The sequence below is a fragment of the Coturnix japonica genome, chromosome Z, assembly GCF_001577835.2.
Source record: "Coturnix japonica isolate 7356 chromosome Z, Coturnix japonica 2.1, whole genome shotgun sequence".
In the NCBI taxonomy this organism is placed as follows: domain Eukaryota; kingdom Metazoa; phylum Chordata; class Aves; order Galliformes; family Phasianidae; genus Coturnix; species Coturnix japonica.
In genome coordinates, this window is record NC_029547.1 from 42950516 (window position 1) to 42975868 (window position 25353).

The window sequence follows — 25353 nt, forward strand, 5'->3', positions numbered from 1 at the left end:
TAGGCTTGCTGCCATTGTCTGTACAGTTTAATAGATGCTGGCATGTTGGAGGTTACCCATGAGTCTGCGAAATCCGCTTTCCATGCTTACTCTTGACACCCCCATTGAAGCCACTCATTGTGTATGCATCTGGGTATGAAAGTCCAGCTCAGTGTGGTCCTGTGCTTGTACTGCCCTGCTTTGCAGTTTCTTTGCACTTATTCATTGAGTGCTGTTTTTTAAATGCTTACATTATATGAATCTAAAAGAAAATGTAAAAAAAAAAAAACGGAAAAGAAAAAAAAAAAGAACCCTGCCCCATAAGATCTGTATTTGTATATACACGTGTCCGTACAATTATACTTAAATAAAATTAAAGATTTTCATCATTTTAATTGGTTCTCTTAGGCTATATTTTTGTTCATTTAATTATGTCTTTTATTTTTGGGGCTCTTTGTACCTATCTTCCTTTTTTCTGTGGGCAATGGAAAGCAATGAGGAGTATGAGTGGGAAAGTGTGAAGAATGGCTGACTACCTAGAGGTGTAACTACCTTCATGCTGGCTGATCTAAACTCTGGCAGCTGTGCTCTTCACTTTTTTGTGTGCGTGCGCATGTGTTTGTGTGTTCATAGCTCTTCCAAATACTCAGGAGAATAAGGAACCATGCCAACCAAATCTGGAGCATTACTTGGTTTCTATTGTTTCTTTTCTCGTGCTCTGGGCCTTCAAAGCAGTGTTCCTCATTCTTCAGGGTTACAGCTGTTTGTATGGCCTAACTCTTGCTTCCTGAGGAACAGAGCCAGCCCCAGGTGTGTGCACAGTGTAGTTGCATTGTGCCCATCTACCCTGTGTTCCCCTCTGCCTGACCAAGAAATGGGGCTGGAAGTGGTTTGAAATCTTAACAAAAGGGATGAAAAGGGCTAAGAGTGGCAGGAGCTTAATGGATGGGAGAATCTGAGCAATGGTTCTTCTAGAAGGAATGAAGTGCTGGTGCTGGATATTTCTTCTTCCTTTCATCTGTGCTCCCTGAGGCTGGTGTAGTGCCTCAGAAGTGTGCAAGACTCGACTGAGCATGATTTGTATTTAGGTCTGAAATGTGTGTCCTTAGCAGTGCCTTTTCACTAATCATGTGATTATAGATACAGTGGTTTAACCTGAGAATTTAGGTCATAGAAGGTGGGAGATGCATACCGAAACCCATAATACATGCACCCTGCATTCAGAAATTCACTGTAATTATAACTTGTTAGCATTAAACTCACCAAAAGCTTTTTATTACATTTAATTAGTTGACAGAGCAGTAAGTACTAATTATAACTTACTCTAACCTTCTTTATAGATGAGAAGTGACAGCTTGGTGAGAGTAAATGTGTAAGTATTTCATCCAAAGAATAGATCTACCAGACTTTTTCCTCTGGAGCTGTGATGTTACAACCAGGGCAGGGTTATAAGTGACATGTGTTCAGTATGTCTTAACATAATAGCCATGTCCAGAAAATATCCTGCAGCCTGACACACTTAATGGCCTTTGCTCCGAAGACACTCTGCTTATGCTGAAAATGGTATTTGATTTCATTTTTTGGCATTAGTGTGAACAATAGGACTTTGTGCTCTCTCATCTTTCCTTCCACAGAATAATTCAGCTCACAGAGTACCTCTGAGGGCATTCTTAGGAATATTCAGGCATGCATCATACCACTAAGATATGGTTATGTGCCAAAGTGGTTTTATTCATTCAAAACAATGCTTTGATTTATATAAGTTAGAGATGTGGTAGCCAGCTGGGATGGCTAAAATTTTACGGGCTTTGAAAGCAGAAGATTGAAAAGTGCCTCCTTCCTTGTAACTTATTGGTGTTCGCTTTTTTGTTTTGTTTTGCTTTTTGTTGTCATTTTAATTTACTCTTAGTAGGTAGTTTAGCTGGAAACATGATTTAACTCTGTATTACAAACGTGGGCCTAAGAGACCAGATCAAGACTCAGTTACTCTAAAGGCTGCTCTTGTACAAGGCAGTGGCTCATGACTGTTTGTTTTTAGCATCACTTTCATTGGATGCAGTGAATTAATGCAAGCTGAAGTAGTTCCAATTTAAAGGTACTGTAAAATAATTTCTCCTAGACCTGATATGAGCTTTTAAAACAAAGTATTTCTTAGATGCAAAAATATCCTTTCAAGAAAAATCAAAGTACTGCAGAAATACTGAAAAGGTAAAGCTTTTATTTCTATTGCTTCCCTCCCCTCTCAGATAAAACTGTGAGCTGAGTTGTACTGTCAGTCATATTTAACTCAGAGGAATTCAGAAAAGGACAAATCTTGCCAACACTCTTGTGATAGTTCTTCCAGCAAGTTCTCCTGTCACAGGTTTACTTGATGACTACAAATACAAGAAATTTCAGGGAGGCAAGCTAGGTATCTAATTTGAGGAAAAGAAAAAACATTTTCTGTGTTTTTTTCCCCAGAACTTTAAAAAAGTGCACACTTGTGTTCACAACCAGGCTTATTAAATGATTTTTAATTAAGTTTGAAAAGACCTCCAAGATCATCCAGCCCAACCATCTACCTATCGCCGTTTCCCACTAAGCCATGTCTTTCAGTACAACATCTAAATGTTTCTTGAGCACCTCAAGGCTTAGTGACTCCACCACCCTCCTAAACAGCCTAATAAATGAATAGGACGCTATACGTAGAAGCACAGATGATTTACTTCCATTGCTGAGAAATAATGACTCCTCTTACTCTCTGGCACTTGCTGTATCTTCACTAAAGATAGCTTCAGCTAACCACTGACCACTCCGACCAAAAAGTTTAGGAAGGATCACATTTAAATTTATTTATTTGTCTGTCTGATTACTTATTTGTTTTATTTTTACCCATGACAAAGGAAAAAAATAAATAAAAATCTAGATATGATGCAATAAAAGCAAAGCATCAGAGTATCAACAATGATATACTGAAGATCTGTTCCTTCTGTAGGAGGGTACTGGGATGAAGCAGAGGACTACATGCTGGAAACAGCTTGCTGCTGTCTTGCATCACCAGTCCTTGCCTGAAGGTTAGATGAATCAGACCCTAGGCTGGGTGTGAAGGCTTCAGCAGAAACTTGGCACAGTGCTTTCCCATTGTGTATCTCAGTGCTTCCCTTTGCTACAAAGGGGATGGAGAATGGGCAAGTGGGGAAGGAAAGCAGAGCTTGTTCAGTGACAGACAGCCAAGCACCTGCAGTAGGAAGTAGACAGCAGACTTTACGTCAAGGAAAGTGGGTACTGGTGCAAACTGTCCATGAGTAAAGGTCTTACTTGTTGTTTGAAAACAGTAAAAACATTAAACAGAAAACATGCAAGGTGCCAGCCTGTGCCCTCTACAAGCAGTCCTCCAAACAAGCACTGTTTTCATGGAAGGGAGTTACCTTTCTCTTAGGCGAAAATTGAACACTTTCCAAAAGCTGCTACCGTTTAAAAACAGCGAGTTCACCTGACCACTTCTAGATGGGAAGAGCTTGAAATACTGTGCTCTTCAGGTCTCCTCCTGGCTGCACCTGGAGCTGGTGAGATTTTGCAGTATCAGGCCCTTGTGTGAGGTCTCCTGCAGCTGCTGAGCACTGTGTGCAGCAAATACTTCAGTGGCAGTTCTTAAGCTTGGAGAGTAGCTTTTTTTTTTGTTTGTTTGCTTATTTGTTAGTTTTATCATCGCTGTCAGAAAGATCTCAAAGCTGAATTAGGAGCGTGGTGCGTAATATGATTAGCAGGAAGCAGGATGCAGCTTATTTAGAAATACTGCTGCTCTTCCTTAAAAAGTAAATGAACAAGCATGGATCATGCATGATGTTAATGGTTAGACATCAAATGTAACAAACCCTTGCAGTGATGCTTATCAGGCTTTCTACATCAGTTTTACAATATCTCGGTTCCTGCACATACTTGCATTACAAAAGGCCTTGTGTTCTCTTCGCACAGAAGCCAAAACAAGTGTGTATATCATCCTTGCTAGAGAACAAGTGCCCCTTTTGTCATTGCTTATTTAATTAACGATTCTGCATTTATTTGCAGGTAAAAAGGAAAAAGGCATGTGCATGCTTCCTGTGCTCTGGTCTCATTATCTGGCTTTCCTCAAAACTCCTGTACTCTAGAGAAATTTTGCCAAGTGGCTAAATGAAATGCATACAGTATGAATATATATGATGTTTTAATGATGGGAATTTTGCATCCATGAATAATACAGATTTTAACAAGAACCGATAACTGCACAAAACAGTGAAGTGGTTAATATAACAACCTCTCATTGCTGGAACTCCATTGATATCAGCAAGCAGTGCATGCCTCCCTCCTGCTTCCCCTTCCTCTTTCTCTAGCAACAAAATTATTATGACAGGACATGCAGATTTTCCAGATAGCTTTGGAGAAGGCAGGTGTTTTATCTATACACTGTACCATAGCCACATCCTACATGCTTCATTTGAGGAAGCTCAAGGTTTTTGAATAAAAAAGAACCATCACATTTTGAACACAGTCTTTATGTCAGATGCTCTCTAGCAGTGTTCTCATCTGAATTTAAAACTGTCACTTTGCTTTCTCTCTTCAGGAGCAACAGACTGAGAGTGTTTACAGGAAAATTGTGGACTCCAAGAGGTCTGGTGTACACAAGTCAAAGCAACGTGATCTTTATGGGCTGAGGCAGAGTAGGGTAATTCATTTTCACTGCTTCAACCAGATGGTGTTGAAGGGAGATTGCTGCTAGACCAAGTCTTTAGAGAGAGTTAGAGAAGTCTGCATGGTCCTACAGGCAGCAGCTGTCCCAGTATTTGGCTGTAGTAACAACTACTAAAAGCCTGGCCACTTTAGTATTGTGTAGAGATCTGCAAGGACATGATGATGCCATATTTGGAAGGAAAAATGAGCATTTTACACTGATATATTTCAGAACGAGGGTTTATTACAAGAGGAATGTACATGGGAGTACTGGACCTGTGTAAGGAGGTGCTGGACAAGATGCTTGTAGACAAATGATGCCAAACAAAGAAAAACCCTTTTAAAAGACCACCTTGCTTTTCTTTTCCCTCTTAAACAAGCTCCTCCTCTCACTGTCCTGCTCTCAGACTGCTTACTGCCATCTCTAATGCCACTCACATTAAAAAAGAATCTCAGTTCATTGATTTATTTGGATCCTTGTATAAGAATTCTGCTATCTGTTCCATGGTGTTTGGGTTTTTTTTGTTTGTTTGTTTTTCACCTGGAGATACCAAAAATCTGATTACCCGAATTTTGACCTCTGTCCAGAGCTTGTTTCAGGCATTCAGGTCTGTGCCCACTGCTCTCAGCTCCCGCTGCCTGCCACAGTTCATTGCTGTGTGCAAGGACAGCCCCTCTGACTGAGCAACCAATGGGCCCTGCTCTCAGAGAAGAAGCTAAAAGATGATGCAGGTAAGAATGGAGATGGAAAAGCTGCCTTCGTGAGCAGTGGTGCCTGTTTGAGGCACAGAGGACAGCATATGCATTTGAGGGAAAATAAAGAATTCATTATGGTAAAATTACTTTTCCTAAAAAAGAAAAAAGGAAAATATAAACCAAAGAGTGACTTGAAAGGAGTCACAGCTGAGTGCTTTCAAAATTATTTCTTTAATTCCCATGAATGGTCAGTCAGGGAGATAAAAGAATAAATATTTGTGATCTGCACTGCAGACTAAAATAAACCACCATAGATCTTATGCTACTTTCTTCCCAACTTCTCCATATGGAAAGTTATTTCGTGTTATATCTAAGCTCACTATGAAACAGGTAGATGATTCTCCCCCGTCTGTGCTAGCACAACATAGTCACTGCCAGTGTCACAGAGCAAGTTATGTCTGCTGCTGTTATCTGCACATTTTATCACTGTTGTTTTCAACACTTCACTCTGTATGTTTTCAGTGAAAAATAGTCCTAGAAGCCACCATGAAAACTTGTTTCAGACATAATTACTTGTTTTCTTGTTTCAAACGTAATTCAAACAAGCAAACAAAAAGGAAGAAAATCACCAAGGAAAATGTTAAAGGACAGAGACATTTCTCTGGTTTCAGCTCTCATAGGCAACAGCTAACTGTCTTAAATATCTGGCTTAATACACTGAAAAGTAATAACTTTTTTCTATTTTGAGACGTTGCCTGTGCTTTAGCAGGCTTGTTACAGGAACCATGTATTTCCCTCTTCTTCTTCTGAATAAATCATGAAGTCTGAAAAAGCTGCTGTGGAAAGGACCAGAATGAACATAGACACCTCTGCTACGTGAAGCATGTGTTGCCGCTGCAGGAGCACTAATGGATGTAACCCAGGCTTAGTCCTAGAATGTATACCCCAGACACTAAATTGGGGCTTGAGGAACTGGAAAAGATCACATACTCAGAAACGGAAAAAGAAAATACATGCAGTCTTTCACAGAAGATTTTTCTGGGGGAAAAAAACAAAGCACAAGAATGTTCTAATTGGGCATCCCACAGAGAAATGAAAAAGGAAAGCCATTCTTGTGGTAGAGCAGCAGGGTGTGGAGGCTCCTGGGGAGAGTCTTCTGAAGGAGGGAGAAAACACACAGTGACTCACTGGGCAAGCAGTTTCCATTTGGAAAAATTAGGCAAGAAATATTAACATGCCAGATTCAGGAGCTGTTTACATCAACACAGTACACTGCTTATTGCACATACAGAGTGAGCAATACTAAGCCTGGAAACCATCTTGTCTCATCTAACCTCATAGTATCCACTATGAATTAAAAGGGGCAAAGGAGAAATGATGCAAGTCCTTGGAATTTGGTGATAAACAGAGGAGCTTTAAGAATTGGGCACCTGGTGCTGCACTTTGATCCCAGTTTTTTTATTTCTGGTCTGTCTGCAACTAAATTAGAAGAGAAAGTATATCTAACAGCAGTTCTATCTGTAGGGCATGGTGGAAAGAGCATTATCACACAAAGTCTGTCCTGGAGACAAGCCTTCTTGTCCAGCTACTGACAAAATACACTCTCACACTACTTCATCTGTTTATTTTGAGGGAATTGTTAAGTCTACCATTAGATATTAAAATGAAAACCTAGAGGCAGAAATCTCTTGAAACAGAGCTGTTGAATGAACTGGGAGCAAGAATGAATACAAAACTGAAGTAAAATGAAGGAAACACTGACTTTCCTTGCAAGCCAGTGTGCTCTCTCCCTTTTGCCCAACCCTATCCAGTCACTTCTTAGCAATTACAGTTGAAAGCATTCCCTTTATTACTGAGCGCTGTAGGGTAGGTGGCCAGGAGAAATGCAGTAACAAACTTGTTTGGGCAGAATGCTAGGTGTGGATACATGCATGTGGTTGAAAAGCTTTTGCTGGCAGAATGACATACTATTTTTAACAGGGGAAGGTGACCACGACTATGACAAACTACATATTCATGGATGAGAATGCTCTGGGTGCTAAGGAATATAGTAAACATTGTCAGACTGTGCTGAGCCTGGCTAACAAAGCAAGCAGAGGTACATTTTGCTCAGAAGTGTTAACTCCTGTGAACATCTGTAGTGTAAAGACAGGGGCAGCAGGCACTCCAGAGGTTGCTGAGTTTCCAATTCATGCCATACTGAGATTTTCCCCTGTAAACCCCATCTTAACCTCCAGACAAAAAGGAGGAGGTGGGAAAGCCCCATAAAACAAACAGATTTTTGCTTTAATATCAGAGGTTGGCACTGCTCCCTAGTTGGTTCCCAGTACATTTTTTAGTAGATATTTTTTCTGCTCTAACCCCACCATCACTCAGCTCTGTCTCTTTGAAATTCTTATACAGAGTAATTAACTCTGCCATGGTGGGACTTTTGTGAGGATGAAAGGAAGGATGAGGCTCTCCTCCAGCATGAAGGTGTTCCGAAATCAGGAAGTTCCCTTTGTGAGACATATGTCACACAGAATAGAGGACAGACACAGTTAGAAAAGGACAGTGTGGTCTCTTTAAAAGACTCCTGGTGCCGTTTCTTGTCAGTCCAAGAATCTGTTGTTGTTTTTTTCTTAACTAGAATTCATTGACTTCTCACTAAATATGTTTACCCAGTGTGATTTCCATCAGATGGATAGTGACCTTGTTTTCTTCTTCAAACCTTTTCTTTAAGTGTTGTTTCAAACTTAATTCTGTGCTGTCACATCACATGCAGCTTTTGCCAGCCCCATCTGCTCAGAAACACAGCTGGGAGGCTAAAACTGCTTGTGATGCCTCACACTCAAGAAACACTCATCTTAAAACAAATCTCTAAAATATTCTGCCAAATGGCATCTTTATAAATCTCTCTAACGTCATAGAAAAGGAACAGTAACCAGAAGCTCTGTGTGCACAAGGAGAAGCAATCACTAGCTACCCATCTGAAGAAAATAAGAAATGCTAATTAGAAAAATTCTGTAACTCAGAGTGTTTTACAGATCTGCCCACTGCTATTTTTTATGTGGCAATATAAATCCTTTTTCAATAGCTGTTAAAACTGAAAAATTGGAGTAATAGAAGTGGTTTGAAGGGGTAAAAAATGAACTAAATGTTCGAACAACGCGATATAATTCTTCACTCACACTGTAGGCAGTCAGATCAGGCTATTTTAAAATTAGCTGTAATTTGCATAACATATTTTACTGTTATAATTCACTGTCTGTATTTATAGCTATGTCATAACAATCTAGCATTTTCTTTTTATTTTTCCCTTTGGCTGGGGTTTATGATGTGTATGAAAACTGAGTCAAAGTCATGCACTGTTTGTTCCAAAAGCATAAGCCAGATGAAGAGACATTGGGTTGTCTCAAGTTTAGAGCACTGCTTGATATGATAATTCCAGACTCCAAGAATTAGCCTTGACAACTCTGGTTTTTTACTTCTTAACTAAACAAAGTAAACCTTTTGCAGTGACTGATAGTTTGAAATAGCCAACTACGTGCACATACTCTAGTTCTAAACTAAGGCCGGCCAGAAATCTGTTCAAATAACATGACACTTTTGTTTTTACATATTCTTTGAGAAACAAAGAAGGCGCTGAATGCCAATGTCCTGCAGAAATAGTCAGCTGCAGGGCCTGAAAATAATGACACGAGCACACTGCTCCAACAGGACTAACAGCAGAAAAGGTCATTCCACTGATTACTGTATTTGGGGGGATTTAAGCTCTAGCAGCACAGATATGTCCTTGCTTTCCAGTAGAGTTGCCACTTAGCAACAGTTTTGAAACTTACATCAGCAAAGCTTGCTGGATGGGAATTGCCAGAACAAAATCTTCAGAGATCATTCACAGAGTTTTCCTCCTCCAAAAACTGTATCAGGGATACATCACAGCAATTTGGGACATGAAGCGTAAGCATGCTTTGGTGAGGTAGATAAAAATCATTTGTGATTGGTTAGATTGTGTGAAACTTTCACTATTGAGTGTGTTCAGTACAAGTCCATCTTTCAATATGTATTTCAAACAAATAAATGGGCTGCTCCAAAAGTAATGCCTTCTGTTATGTTGTATTAGCCCACGATGCTGGGCTGCAAAAGGGTGATCCTTCTGGATTTCCTGGAACCTGGACAAACCATGAACTCTTTTCACTACATTACAACACTGACTGAGCTGCAGGCTCAAACTTCACGAGTCAGGCTGTAGAGGAGGACAGCCTTTATCTTACAACACCAGTTTGAAGATTTTGGAGCACCTTGCCTATCTTGGCTTGAATGTCCTACTACACCTTCAGTCTGGATTTGGCACCTTCTGACTTCTACCTGCTTGGGCTGATGTGACAGTGCACTCCTTGCCCCCCTCCACCCAGCCTGGTCATTATGGCTGAAGCCTAGAACATACAATGAGGGGATAAAAACCATGTGTTTGGAACTGATAACAACCAGGATTTTACTGGAGACAGTTTATGACCACCATGTTATCTCAAACTGCGGGCTCAGAGAACTGACACCCACTTCAATAGATCACATTTTAAGTTGTAATCATCTTACCCCATAAATAGAACCCCTTTTGTGAATTCTTCCAGGCAGCTGGCTGCGCACCAGAATCTCCTCTTAAGTAGGGACACTTCTAGAGGTTAGTTAATGTCTGTGCAGAGATTCACCTTGTGATGCCTTGCTGACAGAAGCTTAGAAAGCGATTTATTGTTTTTAAGCCATACCAGCTTCGCTAAAATTCAGTCTTAGATTCATTGTGTACCCCCCACCCTTTGTGTAACAAATAGTCAAAGATGTCTAGACATTTCAAAACTAATTAAGTCTCTGTCATTGTTCATATCACCAAATTATAGCTGTTTTATGTCAATAAATATCCTTCTGTCTTCCCTGTATGAGTAAAGTGTGCAGTACTTTAGCCTCCATTCATGGCAGGCAATGAAAGATGAACTTATACAGGTAACATTTTTGTAGCACCCACACCATCATAGCAGCTGTGAAACAGTGGGTCACCTCTGCTGGTGTAGATTTTTATGAGCATGGCATGCAGGCTCTTGTTTACCACTAATAAAAATGCCTAGCTAATGGTGGTGACTATGTTGAAAGGTTGTGTTTTATAACTGAGAATTTGCTTCATCGAGTAGTGTTATTGTGATTAACATCCCATGGATGTATTTGTGTGGTACGATACTGGGGTGTGTGTCATTGTCTGGAATAATGTCTGGAATAATGGCAATGTTGTAACTGTGGTAGGGAAGCTAAAAAATTCATCTGAGCAAACTTTCTGGACATCTCAGAAACTAATGCTGTTGTGTTAATACTAGCATCTAAAACAGCCCTGGCCACCACTCATTTGGATGTTTTTGCCTGGTACAGTGTTTTTGTGAAGGCACGCTTTGTTCTTTGCTGACTGTCCTGGACTGGAAGGGTCCAATTTTGTTCTGGCAAAAAAGCACTTTGAAATCAGATGAATGTTGAACTATTCAAGCAGAGGAGGAGATTATACCCTTCTCTAAGTCTTGTTTCAGCACTATTTCCTTAGCTAATGAAGTAAGTGAAATTCAAATTTTGAGCCAATCATTTCCTTCCTGCCTTCTTGGCTGAAACCCAAACAAACAAAATGCTCAGAATTATAGAATCACAGAATCACCAAGTCCTAGAAAAGACCTACGAGATCATCTAGTCCAGCTGTCCTCCTGTCACAAATAGTTCTCGCCAAATCATGTCCCGCAGCAAAACATCAAAACATTCCTTGAACACCTCCAGGGTTGGTGAGTCCACCACCTCTCTGGATAGCCTGTTCCTAATGTCCAGCCTGAATCTCCCTTGGCACAACTGGAGTTCTAGTCCTGTCACCAGTTACATGAGAGAGGAGGCTGAACTCACTACTACCTCCCTTTATGTAGTTACAGAGAGTGATAAGGTCTCCCCTGAGTCTCCTCTTCTCCAGACTAAACAATCTCAACTTCCTTACATACTAAGAGACAAAATGAAAATTAGGAAGTGCCATGCCAAATCAAAAGGAACTCAGCTGGGGATTAAATGACTGAATACTATGCAGCAGGCGCCAGACATTTCTAGGAACCTAGTGTTTTTCTTAATCCCATCCACTTGTGCAAATCTTTGTCAGCATGATACTACCAGTCAACATCACAAGTGGAAAGTATATAGTGTGACAGAATCTTGAGAGCTGTTTGCTGTCCACAGATTCAGACCTAAGACACCTGCCAGCCTGCCAGCCACTGAGAATGAGGCATTACTACATGACAAAAAGGAGAACCCGAACATCTAAAGAACTTGTCCAGCCAAACTGCTGAAAACAACCTTGTTCTCCCTTCCTCTTGCATATGATGGAGTAATTTTTTACCATGCACATGCACAACACTGAGAGAATTTTTATTTATGTTCTAAAACCACCATCACTACAATAATCACAATAGCTGTCAGTGGTCTGATACTGCTCCAGGTTTCTAGTTAACACTGGGCTAAGTGCTAACTTCCAAACTGCAGATAAAGGTAGAGTTATTATTAGCTAGGGATTCTGGTGAAATCAGCTCTTGAATTTTATTGTTGTAAGGAGCAGGAGCAAGGGATAGAAAGGGGCCTTCTTATTCAGTTTCTTGTTTCAGAAAGTTGCCTTACAATGTATGCGCCCTTCTAGTGTTGATAGATGTAAAAAATTCTAACATGAAATTCAAAACAAGCGACACAGCCTGGTGGAAATCTGTGTGCTAGTGGTGTTCACTCAGTATGCCTTGACAAATACAATCAATTCTTCCTCTACTTCAGTATTATGTGCTGGTATTATAACTCGGTACTATGACCTCAGTACTATGAGAAAGTAACTGTGAGGAACCAAAATTCCTCATATGTAAAAAAATGACATGATAATTTCTATTTCTTCTCAGAGGGATTATTATACTCATGATGGCTTCATCATGATTAGTGCATTGGAAGTAATTCAGGGTGAAACCCTCACACTGCAACTATATTCATGGGCTTGTGAAATTCTGTTCAGCTTTTGGAGATGACGCTCTCCATGAATTATAGTTCCCAGGGCACTGAACTGTTGACACAACTTGGTTTTGTAGACACTAATTTCAACTTGATATCACAACCTCTTAACAGCCAAGCAGTGCAGAAGAGGCGTCATTAAGCCAAATATGACCACTTCACCATTGTTATGGACAACAAACATAGTAACTGAGTGGAATAATCAGAAATTGAGGGTGCCTGGGAGTAGGAGCTTGAGTACAATATGTCAATTCTGCATTGTTATATAGGACACACTAAAAGATCTAAGGAGGCCGTGTTCAAAAATAGAATAATAAAATTAGTACAGTGGAGTCTACCCTGCGGGGCTGACATGACCTGACTTGATGAAGCTGCACATACAGAATGGCTTTTATTTTTAGGGCACTCTATCTGGGATAACAATGACTCTGCTGATAGTGAAGCAGTGGGTATAGTTTGTCTTGATGGCTGGCACTTACGCTTGAAAAGAACAGAATAGCGTATTTAAACTGTCAGGCCTTAATTGTTTCATTAGATAGTGGTACCTTTTGCACAAAAGGAGCAAGTGAACTGCTGAAAGAAAGAATGATGAACAGCAATTCTAGAAGGGCACAGAGGTGCTGCAGGAGCTTCTCCTCTTTCTTTGTTTCTTCCCAGTTCATCTCTGACACAGGGAGAAGTTTCATTTTTTAACATAATGACTATTATTAAAATCGTCTTGAAGAATTTCTTGAGCACTGTGGTGTGTATCTCCCATATTTTTAGATATAAATGAAACTCGAAAAATTGTTCATGCTTCTGAATCGGGCTTTTGTGTTTCCAGCATCCAATTTATTGATGATAATGATGACTTGCACTTCTAAATGTATCTTTTATCCTGTAGGATCTTGGAGTGGTTTTAGAGACTTAATATATATGCATGAATCACTTCATCTTCCATCTGAAGTTCAGCCACCACTGGGTTGTCAACAATTTGGCTGTGCAAAGCAACACAAGAAAACAGCTTGAGCTAGAAAGTAAAGAACATTAATCATATTCAAATGAAATTATTACAGAGCACCCACACATCTGAGAGCCCTAAGAACACAGACACTAATTGAGAAATGGCACCAGGGCTGACCATCAAAGCTATGAATTTATGTGGTGTATGACAGGACAGCTTAAGAGTATACTCAGGCCACAAGAAGTCTGTATATATTTTACCCTCCTTTGCTGGAAGGTATCATGAGACAGAGGAGTTCGATGGGAATCTTTCCCTCTGTGAAATAGATATATGCACAGCAAACTTCCCACTGAAACAGATGTAGGGAGTTAGAATCTCTTTTCAAAAAAGAGGTGGTTATATTTCATCAAAAAATTAGATCCCAAAGGTAGGTGGTTTTTTTTTTTTTTTTTTTTTTTTTTTAATTTTCTGTCACATTATTCCCCCTGCAGAGTTTTTTTTCCTCAGATACAAAGGGTGGAATGTGATTAATGTCTTCTCAACTCCCGCGCTTGTTACTCTGGAGAAAGTGGAGGGGGGAACTTTTCACAGATGTCCTCTTTTATCCCCTGGAGAGAATAATGGCAGTAGTCTGGCTGTTCCTCCTGTGTAGGCTGTGCTTCTCTGCCTTTTTAGATGAGTTAGCTGATTTATTTTGAATTTCATTTGTTAATTATTTCACTTTAAGGAGGGAGCTATCTTCTCAGCCCAGTTTCACTTTTGTTTAAGTCTTAGTTCATGGAAGCATACCCACAGATAAATTATACAAGTCTGAGACACCATAGTCTGACTCTCATCTATATTAAAGTCTTTAAGATGTTGCTCTAACAGCATAAAGGAGTTAAGACCACCCCTAGAATTCACCCTGCATATATCAGAGTTCTGAAAAGGGTCTGGCCATAGATAAAAGGTTGTCTCTCTGACATTTGGAGAATAATTTTAAAATTGGGTATGTTGCTTCTCTGTGTTTTTCAGGCTGCTTTCAGCATTGTATCTCAAAAAAGACATTGTTGGGAAAAAAGAAATCTAGTTCTGTACATGCTTTGCAGAATGAGTAGAAAAGTAGGATGCAGGAATAGTGGACAGATCTTGCATCTTTCCTTTGAATTCCTGTTTCTCACAAACTCAGACTCAGGGAATCTTTTAAACTCAGTTCAGTTGCTTACAATTTAAAATGAAGAGAACACTTTCTGATTTAGCAGGCTAACAGAGGAAAACAGAATGGTGGGAGGGCTGAACTGAGCAGTGAGGGGAGGAATGTCCCACAGATTGGGCACATCATAATCTGAGAATGGGTTTGGAAGCCTCCTCTGGGATTACAGTGCTTGGTAATATGAATTTTCCAAAAATTCCTGCAAAATGAATGAAAATGAATAAAAAATGAGTATAAAGGGAGAGACTGCTGCAGAAGACGAAACTATGTTCACATACTTTGCTTGATCTACCTATTGCATTAAAAGAGAGCACTGGAAAAGAATCTGAGTTTTAAAGGAGAGTCTCTAGATTAGTCAAGATGTTGGACCAGGTTAGTTTTGTGTAGTGAACTTGTTATGTATAAAGCTGATGCTAGTATTTTATGGCTCCCTCCACCCAGAATTCCAAGCCACTAATTTTTTTGCTTTGAAGTTGAGTTGCAGTTTCTGCCAAGTGATTCACAATGATTCATTGTGTTGCCTAGACCAGTGTGATGCTCACTTGCTAATTTAAAATCTTCACAGCCCTTTAGATCTGCATTTTTAATGCTTAAAGTATTCCACTTAATTAAGGTTTTAGGTTTCTGCCTAAATAGGTGTGAGCATTATTTAGTAGTCAGATTAATCCTTGTTAACAAAATGGTTCATGTTGTGCCATGATTAGGAAATGTTATTGTTGCATATCCTATATACTTGCTGTATGAATCAATCTATAGGCAGACCAAAGCAATTTCTGTGCTTACAGGTGCAAAACTATTGAAGATCACAGACTGGAAAAGGTTGAGAAACAGGAAGAGCTGGATCAATATCAGATTATGCATTTTCTTCTTGTGTACTCTTGTTCCACTGGCATGTTTTGTTCTGTTGATTTCAGTAATTCTGAGCACTTAGGATCTTCTGATTGGAAAGAATTCATTTATATTTGCATTCATACAATCTCCATAGTATGTATGGAATTCTTCATTTTGTTCTGTTTCTTGAATGTGAATACTGTACACTAGCTTCTACTATATTTTTCATTTGATCTAAAACACTGTTCTTATTGAGATTAAAATGTCTAAATTTCAGTGTCTGCAATAGCTATTCTACTGCAGATCCAGTCTAGATATCTATTTTAAAGGGTTTGTTTGGCCTTGTAGTCTCCACATACTAGACCTACATTGACTCTAATGAGATTTTGGATACAGAAGTTTCTGCATAACTGCAGTGCACATTCAGCTGTGTGTACTTTCTGTCTGGGATCTGAATTGGGCTCTTAAATTTAATATTTGGAGATATAATATGTTGAGTAAACACTGTTATGTAGACACCTGAAAGCGTCTAAGACATCTGCCTCCAGTGGTAGATGCAAGACAAGGTCTGCAGCCTTCTGAAGTTGGTGGAGGCCAAATGAGAGATATCATTGCATATGATGTTTCATTAGACACCTGAGTGAAGGCAACTGAATCAGGGCCTTGGAGTCCATTCAAATTGATTCAGACAGTTGGCACTCTTTCTGAAGCAAAATGCCTTTCACTTCCACTTTTAGACCTGTTATTTCTATACTCATCTAATGGCTGTAATAAAGTTTGGTTTTTTTTTGATTGGTTGTTTGTTTGGTTGTGTTTTTTGTTTGCTTGTTTGTTTTTCAATTGTTTGTATCATTGTAGGAGTAAAAGCAGTCAGTATGGCATAGCACCTTGTTGAGGACATTATACAGACCATACTCACAGTGACAGCAGAATGCTTGGATCCTGACAATTCCTGTGCAGAGTATAGTTCACAGCTGACTCATTATCAACTGAGTTCGTAAGAGATGTGTCAAAATGTGATGCCAAAAATTGTATTCTGGTAACTCATGTGCAGTCGTGCAGTCATCTTTTAGTCTTAATTTTGGACATAAACACTTGTAAATATTTATCAACAAGGAAAGCTGAATCACAGAAGCATGTGAATTAGCCACTCGGGAAGCAATTTCTTCCTGAATATTTTTATATCAATAAGGCACCTTGATTTTACGTCTCTGCATATTGATTTATTATATATATGCAAACAAGATTAAATGAGTTTTGGTCACTTGCCATTGAAGCCACTTCTCAAGGCACATAGCACCATTCCACATGCTCCAATAACTCCTTCTTCCTTACATCTGTGTTGCAATTGAAACCATATAAGCCATACTAGCACGATCACAATCAGTTTAAGCAAAGATACTGTCTTAATGGCAACATGTCTAACAAGATATGACCATAGAAGAAACCTGTGTGAGGCACAGAATACCAATTGTATGATGGGTTAAAGTCTGAAAAGATTAGAGTTGGCAGTCAGCCCTTGAAGAAGAGTCCACTTTCTGAAGCTGCTCCATCGGTTTTTCTTCTCTCCTGAAATTATACCGTACAGTCAATTCCATTTTTCTCTTCTCCTTCTCTAGATAAGTGATGAGGTCCTAATTTATAACTTCTAATGTAATGCTCTTAACCCAATGTTCTTATCTTCATTCCCTTTCTCACTTTCAATTTATCATAACCTTTCTTTCCAATATAGTCCATTATTCTTTTTCTCATTTACAAGTAGTTCAACATAGATGATCAGTAGCAGAAAAAAAACCTATAGTGGTACTGCATGTTCCAAAGCCTCAACACGTTAATTCTTTCTATTTTCTCTAAATTCTCTACATCTGATCTCCACCTAACCTTCTTGTAAAGCATCATCTCTTGGGCATGATGGAAACTAAAATTAACTCAGAGTTGTGTAACCTTGACAGTTATTCATTGTTTAATGTATGCTTAGTGTTGTATTTTCTTTGACACATTCATTCTACTTTGAAAGCAATTTTGAAAAGAACAGAAGGACATTAAAATTCAGAGTTAACCATAAGAACCATTAGGAACTCAATATTTTAAATATGTAAAGATGTATCCATTAAATATGAAAGTAAAATGCTGGCAAATTTGCATAAAAACATTTTGAATAATGCTTACAGGAATACTGTGATTTCTTAAAAAACAAATAAATCTGATAAAATTAATAAAGTTATGGAGATTGATAATTAAACAACTATGCATATACACAGTTATCAGTTTGCTACCTTTCCTTTGTGAGTAAAGCAAAAAAAAAGGAAAAAAATAGAGACCTACTTTGAGTTTTCAAAAATTCTGGGTGAGATGTTATGCAGTATTCTTTATTCTTGTGGTTTCTTATGAACTGTGTAAATAAACTATATGTTTTAGGATGCTAGATGTGTTAGAAATCTATATGATCCTTTGTCAATCCTTTAAAATGCTTTCCTCCCCGCCCCCCCCCCCCCCCACCCTGCCCTCCCTTCTTCCCCAAGTTGTAAGAGGTAGGTACTGACTAGTAGAGGTGGATTTTCTGCACATGAGATGTAAAGAATAATATTTACTTTAAGGCTGAGCAACTGGGAAGTTACAAGCAAGGGACACAGTCAGTGATGTAGAGAAACCTGAGATGGATCTTGGATATCGGGTTATTTGCATGCCCTGTCTCTGTCTTACCTGGTAATGAATACCTGGCTCTTTTAAGACTGTGATATTTCTGACTTCCCAAGAACATTTGGAAAGACTCCAAGATTACATAACTGAACTTAAACCTCTGTCTTTTCATGATACCTTAAGATTGGTTTACCAGAGTTAATAGTCATCATCTGATTTCTCAGTTGGGCCATAGTTGTCTGTATCTGTTCATTTAATACACTTCCATGAGTAAGCTACTCCTGGATTATTGAACTCCTTGATTCCAGAAGGGTAAATAATTTAAAATGTATTTGTGGTAGAATATTTATGAACAAAGAGACTTCTCAGCAAGTGTATATTATATGTTACTTTTTGTGTTTTAGTTCAGATTTCATACCATCTCTCTTGTCAGATCAAACTAGACTAGAAATAACAAGATGATCTCAAGATTCATTGCCTTTTCAGACTACAGGTTTGCCTGAAGGACTGAAACCTCAACATGGCAAATTTAAAGATTACCTCAGGTCTTGAGAAAAGGAAATTCCTAGTTACCTGGGTCCTTATGTGAGCCATGCAAAGATCTCAAGGTTTGGCTCTGAATCAACAGAGAGAACAACAAGTACCACTAATGAAGTTCCTGGCTGTCTGAATTTAATTTATTTGTGACAGCAAATTGCCTTTGTCTCCCAGTGATTCAGACTGGAAAAGGATAACCTACTCTTCCCATACTAAAGTGCTGCGTGTAGAAGTTAATTTCCTATAGGATTTATTTGCAATTGCAAAGAGGCATACTAACTTGAGAATTTAAATGCAGTGAGCAGAAGAATTGTTGAAACATCTCCTCAAAATAATAACTGAAAGTTCAGCATAATCTCGTTGGAAGGCAAGGTAAGCAAGTAAATCCAAAAGATCTTATTTGATAGGATTCTTCCACACTCTGTTGGTGAGATATAGATTATTATTACTAAACATAAAATTGTATTAAAGGATGAATATGAAAAGTACAAATGTAGACAACGAATTGAATTCCACACATGAAAAAAAAGCCATCAAAATTTGATCTGTCCCAGGTTTAAGCAAGGCCCTGGAAAGAGCACTTAGAACTTGGCTAACAGTATGGTTCTGATTTCCAGGACTGTCTAAAGTCCAGCATCAGGTAGACACACTTTTGCACACACAGTCTTGCATCCCAGAATTCTTTATTATTCAAATATACCTTTGGAAAGCTTGTCGTGATTGAATATTTAAGCACTCTAAGAACTGAAAGGTATTTAAATGTTATAACGATTCCTCCTAGTTAGATTTATTTTTTTAAAGTAAAGATCAAAATAGAATTTTTAGCTCTCAATGAAGCTACTGTTTGGGATGGCAAATGTATAAAAACAACTGAATATGCCTGTGCACATTAGAAACTCTGTATTTCATATACATTATATGTAGATATAGATATTTGTCATACCAAAAATGGCAGCTGACAATGCCAGCCTCACAGTGATGTGGTTGTGTACAGTGAAGAGTATCATCTGTGGTCAGGTAAAGAGACTGAGGAGGCTAATGAAAAGGAGAAAACAGGATGATACTTCTGAGAAACCTTCTAGCCAGTGTGTTTGCAAGACTCAACAAGCATTACAGAGAAGCCAACAAAAACAGGATATTAAGTGCAAAATTCTCATTTATTTTAGAGCTGTTATGCACTCAGTAAAGATCTTTTTCTAAAACATTCATTTTTAACTAAAATGAATTAATCAGTTTCAGAAACAAGTCTCCAGCTCCAGATGAAAAATAATCTTGTTTTGATTTATGTATTTAATATTTCACACTGAAAATGTAAAACTACAGCAGTTATTTTATAGTGACTGAAATCAGGAAATATAGGGGCAATTTATTATATTTATTATTTTACTTTATAATACTATAAATCAACATTATTGAAAATTAAATGTATGTTAGACTGTGAGGGAATTTTGAGGTATAACAATGTTTTACATATGACATTTGAAGATATGGTGGTAATCTGAATTATTCATGGGAAGTGAGAATTTTCCTTTGACAAATTAATAAAACAATTTCATTTCTAAAACCTATTAATGCTCTGCAGGAAAAAAATATCAAAAGGAATTTATTTGTTTATTTATGTTATTTTTTATTTTGTGTAGTAGTGTAAATAAACAAAAGAAAATGAAATAATCTTAGGTTTTTTATACTTTCCTTTGTTGTAAACCTTCTCATAGGACTGCTGCATAGGATCTGTCACTGCTCCTGTTATGAACTCTGCAGTTCAAGAATTATTTCAGCTGTAAAAATTGATCTGGATAGAAACTGCAACAGAGGTCTCAGACCAAGAGCAATTTTTAAAATCAATTATTAAAAAACCTCATCCATTTACAAATGTCAATAACCATTTAGTAGAGAGCTTCATGTTTCTAAGTGTTCCTTTCTTCTTCTGTCTCTTCCCCCCCCCCCCCCACCCCCCCCCCTCCCACCCCTTTCCTCTTTCTTTTTAATTGTGGGAGTGCTGTACTGTCTTAAGAAAAAAAGTGGTGATTTGAGCTACAAACCCAGCTTGTCCTTTGCTGCCCTAAGTGCAATATTGCCAGCATGTTTTCAGATCTGGCTTGTAACACTCAAGCCATTCTAGTGATAAGTTTCTTATACTTGTACACTTAGACGTTATTTTTCATCCCTATACATCCTGCAGTGAAATCAGATCAAATGTACAGCTCTTAAAAATGGACCTTTAATGTCTCTGCAGATGCACCTTTGCTGCAGAATATATTCATCTCTATAATCCTTTATCCTGCAAAAGAATGGCACATGGAATTTTGAGTAGATCTTGATTTTCCAAAGATGGTGTTGTGTGTTTGTGTATTCTGTGTCTTTAGAATAATCATGATAGTGAAAAGACTCACTTGTACAATTAAAAATACATATTTCTAAAAGAATATTTCTGAAGTTAAACTTCGGAGTTCACAGTTTGGCTCCGGGATTCATGTTTGTTTAAACATGAGAGCTAAGCATTCTAATGCTGAAAAATTAAAGAAAACAGAAAAAGCCCACATAAGAATAACAGTGAAAAAGACAACAGACTACTTATTTAGATGCCTGATAATGGATTTAGGATGAAATCCTGGGACTGTCAATGGGAATTTGTCATGGATTTGATCTGAGCAAGGATGTTAGCCTTAATTCTTAAGAATTAGAATTTAAGGGTACTTAGCAGCTAAACATGTAGACTATTGGGATTTTCAGTAGGGCTCTGCTGATTAAGACCACATGGTACATAATGGAGCCAAGTACCCTGATGCATCTGAAAGTGTCTCCCAACCTTGTTATATGTGTTAAAAATCTAAATGTTATCCATGATTTTATCCTTTATTAGTTATATATTATTTAAGTTTTAACCTTTCATTCTTTTGAAAATGTTAGTTTTGCCTGTGTAGTCTCCTACAGTTTTCCATCAAAATTATGGGCTTCTCATATTCTTCTTATGTTCTTCCTGTTGAAATGAGAAGAGTGTGGTCAAATTTGGTGAAAGAGGTGCCTCCTTCATTCTGGATAAAAGAGCCACTAACAGAGGATAGAAATGTTCTCAGAAAGCATATGCAAGCATGCAGAGGAAGACGCTGCCTACAAGGAAGCTCTATGTCAGCTTTTATCTGTAAGCAAAATTTTACACTGATCAAAGAGTTGCAGAGGTTGGTGGTGTATATTGTGCCCTGGGGCAAACAGGGTTTACCTGTTGCAGGAGCCACCAGTAAGGAGCTGCAGCAAGCAGTCCAGTCAGCAGCAGGAGCCTCCCACAGGCATGGGAAATGTTGCTGATTAGATTTGGAAGCTGTACATTTGACTTCATGTAGTATATTATGTTAGACATTGAGGTTTGCTGTTGTTGCTAAAGCATAGGGAAAATCCCACTAAGATCCAGTCTAGGACACAGTTTGAGATCATTTTTCTCATGTAGTCTTTGCGTTTATGGCTGGTTTGAGCACACTGTATTGTTATGTGCATTTTATGGGCAACTACCCTTTGTAATCTTCTAATCTGCTGTGTTGTGTTTTCCCATCAGATGGCAGTAGCAGCTATCTGTATCTCATGTGCTTATGCATGATACCATTCCTGATGCCCCATAAAACTGGGTAAGGGAATCCAGAAAATGCCAATACATTCCACCCTCAGAGAGCGTTCTGCAGTTTTGAAATGTGAACTTCAGCTTTGTGACTGCACTGAGAAAGCTGTACTAAACAAGAAATGTATACTCCAAATGCCTTCCTTTGCTCCAATTGACACTGGTAGAAAGTCTTCAGAGACAATTTGTCAATTGTCCTTCACCACATCATCTGCAGCATGCAAATGCAAGGTTCCTTTTGGCACATCTTCTGTATTTGCAATCTCTTAGCTGATAATTAAACTCACATTTCTGAAAATTTTCCACTAGTCACAGCATGTTTTATAGTTTTAAAGGGCTTATACAAACATATGATGTTGTCATGGCTGTTGGAAAACATAAGGAAATGGATGATTAGCTACAGCCTTCTCTGTAATTTAGAAACATTGATAAACACTAGCTCAAACTGTAGTGAGTTCTGGAAGAAGAGTAATACAACAAAGCTTTACTGTTTCTTTCAAAACAATTTAGAAAAGCAATAAGTCTACTACACTAGCAGTTACCTTTCCTTCAATATAAATCCTGACTTTAATGCTTAAATTTATATACAAATATCAAATATCAAGAATTTAGCTAAAGCAGGCTATGTAATCCAACACAACAGCTTTTTTCCACTTCTTGAAATGGGAATGTTGACAGGCAGAAGTAAGACCAGGCATGTTAGAATGTGGCCAAAAGTGAGTGCTGGAATGACAGAATGTGAAAGGGTGAGTTTCTGCTAGAAGAACACGACTCTAATGTCCATTAATGGAATACCAGCTAGATTTGACTCCTCTAATTTTTTCCTTCCAGATACAGATGATGCCTTGCATTCTGACTCAAGCAAAGTTAGGTCTAGACTGTGGGACAGCTCCTGTTTTAAATCTCAGGCCATGAGTGCAAACATGAGTGAAGCAGGGAAGGGCAAAATTCTTTATGGGGCTGTATGGACTCTGCTGGAAGAACGCTGTCAAAACAACTCTCCTTACCTGCATTTTTGCCATTTTCCATTGTCTACTGTTCAGTGTCATCTTAATTGAATTTTTAAGTACAGTTTGTGACGTAGTAAGTAGCAGTGCTATCTTGTGGTTTAATTTTTTTAATATATTTCGTTTTTTCTCCTTCTTGAACTACACTTGACTCCTGAGTACTAACAGTACTATTAAGTCTGTCATTTCATTAGGACACTAAAATTTAGGTAAAACCAGAGGTGGGAGACTGCAAAATCTTAAATGCATGATGGTGGCACAGACAAGCTCAAGGAGGAACTTGCTGTCCCTCAGAGATGGTGAACTGTGCTCAGAAATGGAAACACTCTTGCAAAGCAAACTCTTATTTTCATAGTATATTGCTCTGAATCAGGATTCAAAGACAATTTAGGGGTAAAGGGCTAAATTTATGTGGATATAAAATACAATTTAGAAGACAGTGACCTGATATAAGCAATTCATCTTAAAATGTAGTGTTTCTCTTGGTTGTGAGAATTAGAAAAATATCTTAATTGTCAGGAAGAAGTGAAGAATCTAATCTGACGCAGAGCTGATAATCTGATAGCTCTTTACTTCCGAAGCATCTGGTGTTGACCCCTGCTGAAGACACACTACTGGAGTATAGGGACAACATATATTCGTTGTGTGTGAAAGTAAGTTCTTGTGATATCATAGGTGAAAATTTGGTTGCCTAAGGAGTTAAATATGTATCTATTAAATAGATAGAGCTGTATCTAAATAGTTAAATCTTCAGCATAAAATAAGCCTGCAACTTCACGCAGTTTTTTGAACAAAAAGAATGTTCTCATCCTCTCTCAAATAAAGTAAGATAAATAAAAACATCTGCTTAACCATTGTAACTAGTCATTGTTAAGCTGAAAGGATTACGTGTTAGTACCGTGCCTTAAAGTAACATCACAGGTGGAGTCTCTTCTGTCAACTGTAATATTAGTGTTGCCATGATACTAATATCACAGAAAATTTTGCTACCAACAAGTTATAAACACGTTTTTGTCTTCCAAAACCAAGTCTTCACATCTTTTCTCACAGTTTACTGTATAACTCTTGTAAATGGCTTCTGCAATTAGTTAGCTTTTTCAAATTGAGAGCATTCCACACTTTCAATCTACAGGAAAAAAAGAGAAAGAAGAAAAAAAAGGAAAGGAAAAAGAAGTAAATTAATGTTTAATTCCTATGTAAAGTGCTCGATGAAGCAACACAGTGAGGAAACTTCTAATTGCCTCTCTTAACTAGTCCAAGCATGCTTTGGTATTACAGCATGCAGATTGCATTAAGAATGGTTCCATGATGTTAGGTTACATGGTGGGAGTCTCAGGCTTTTTGTGTGTACATATGGTTTACAAGTAAATACTAAATAGCTTTATTGTGGTTTCTTGCCCCTGCATAACAAGCAAAATGTTTTCAAGAGAACACTGAAATAGAGTGGCTAATTGTAAAACTACCACTGTCTTGTTTTTTATCATTTTGCCCTCAGAATACTGTTAGCCATAGCCAGTTTTATTTTTAACACAGGTGAAGAAGCACCTCTCAGCTGAGGTGCATTTAAACTCATCTAAGAAGCTCCAAACAGGTTATAGAAGATGGTCTTGTGCCGTAGACCTTAACCTCTTGAGTTACTGAGAGAGTGCTTCTGGGGAAAGTCCCATTGATGGGGTTCTCCAAATCCATGGCTCACCTCCTAGCATAGCATTTCTGTACTGAGCACTGACCTGTATGAGCTACCAAGTAGGCAGTGGAAATGAAGACAGAATATCATTCTTGTTCCTGTCCTTTATATTATGGGCTCCACATGAGACAGAGACTTTCCACTGACTTTCTGCACCAGCTGATTTTCAGTCTTTAAATGCTTAAAGGGAAAATGCACATGCATTTCTAGTTTTGGCAAGCAATGATTTTGACCGAATCTCCACAGAAAATTACCAGGCATGGCAGTGAGAGAGTAACTTTATGCAAGAAAACCTAACTGCAGTCTAAATGACATGTGGAGTACACAAGGACTGAGGAAGTCTCCCAGGTAATAAGTAACCTTATTGTATGGGTTACTGTGCCTCTATGTGCTTATTTTTCATTATTTGAATTACATGCAATAGTTCCATAGCTGTAGGATGTTGAAATACTTACGCTGGATTGCCTGGTGCAAGGGAAGCGTGAAGAGAGTATCTAAAAATGCTCTTAAATG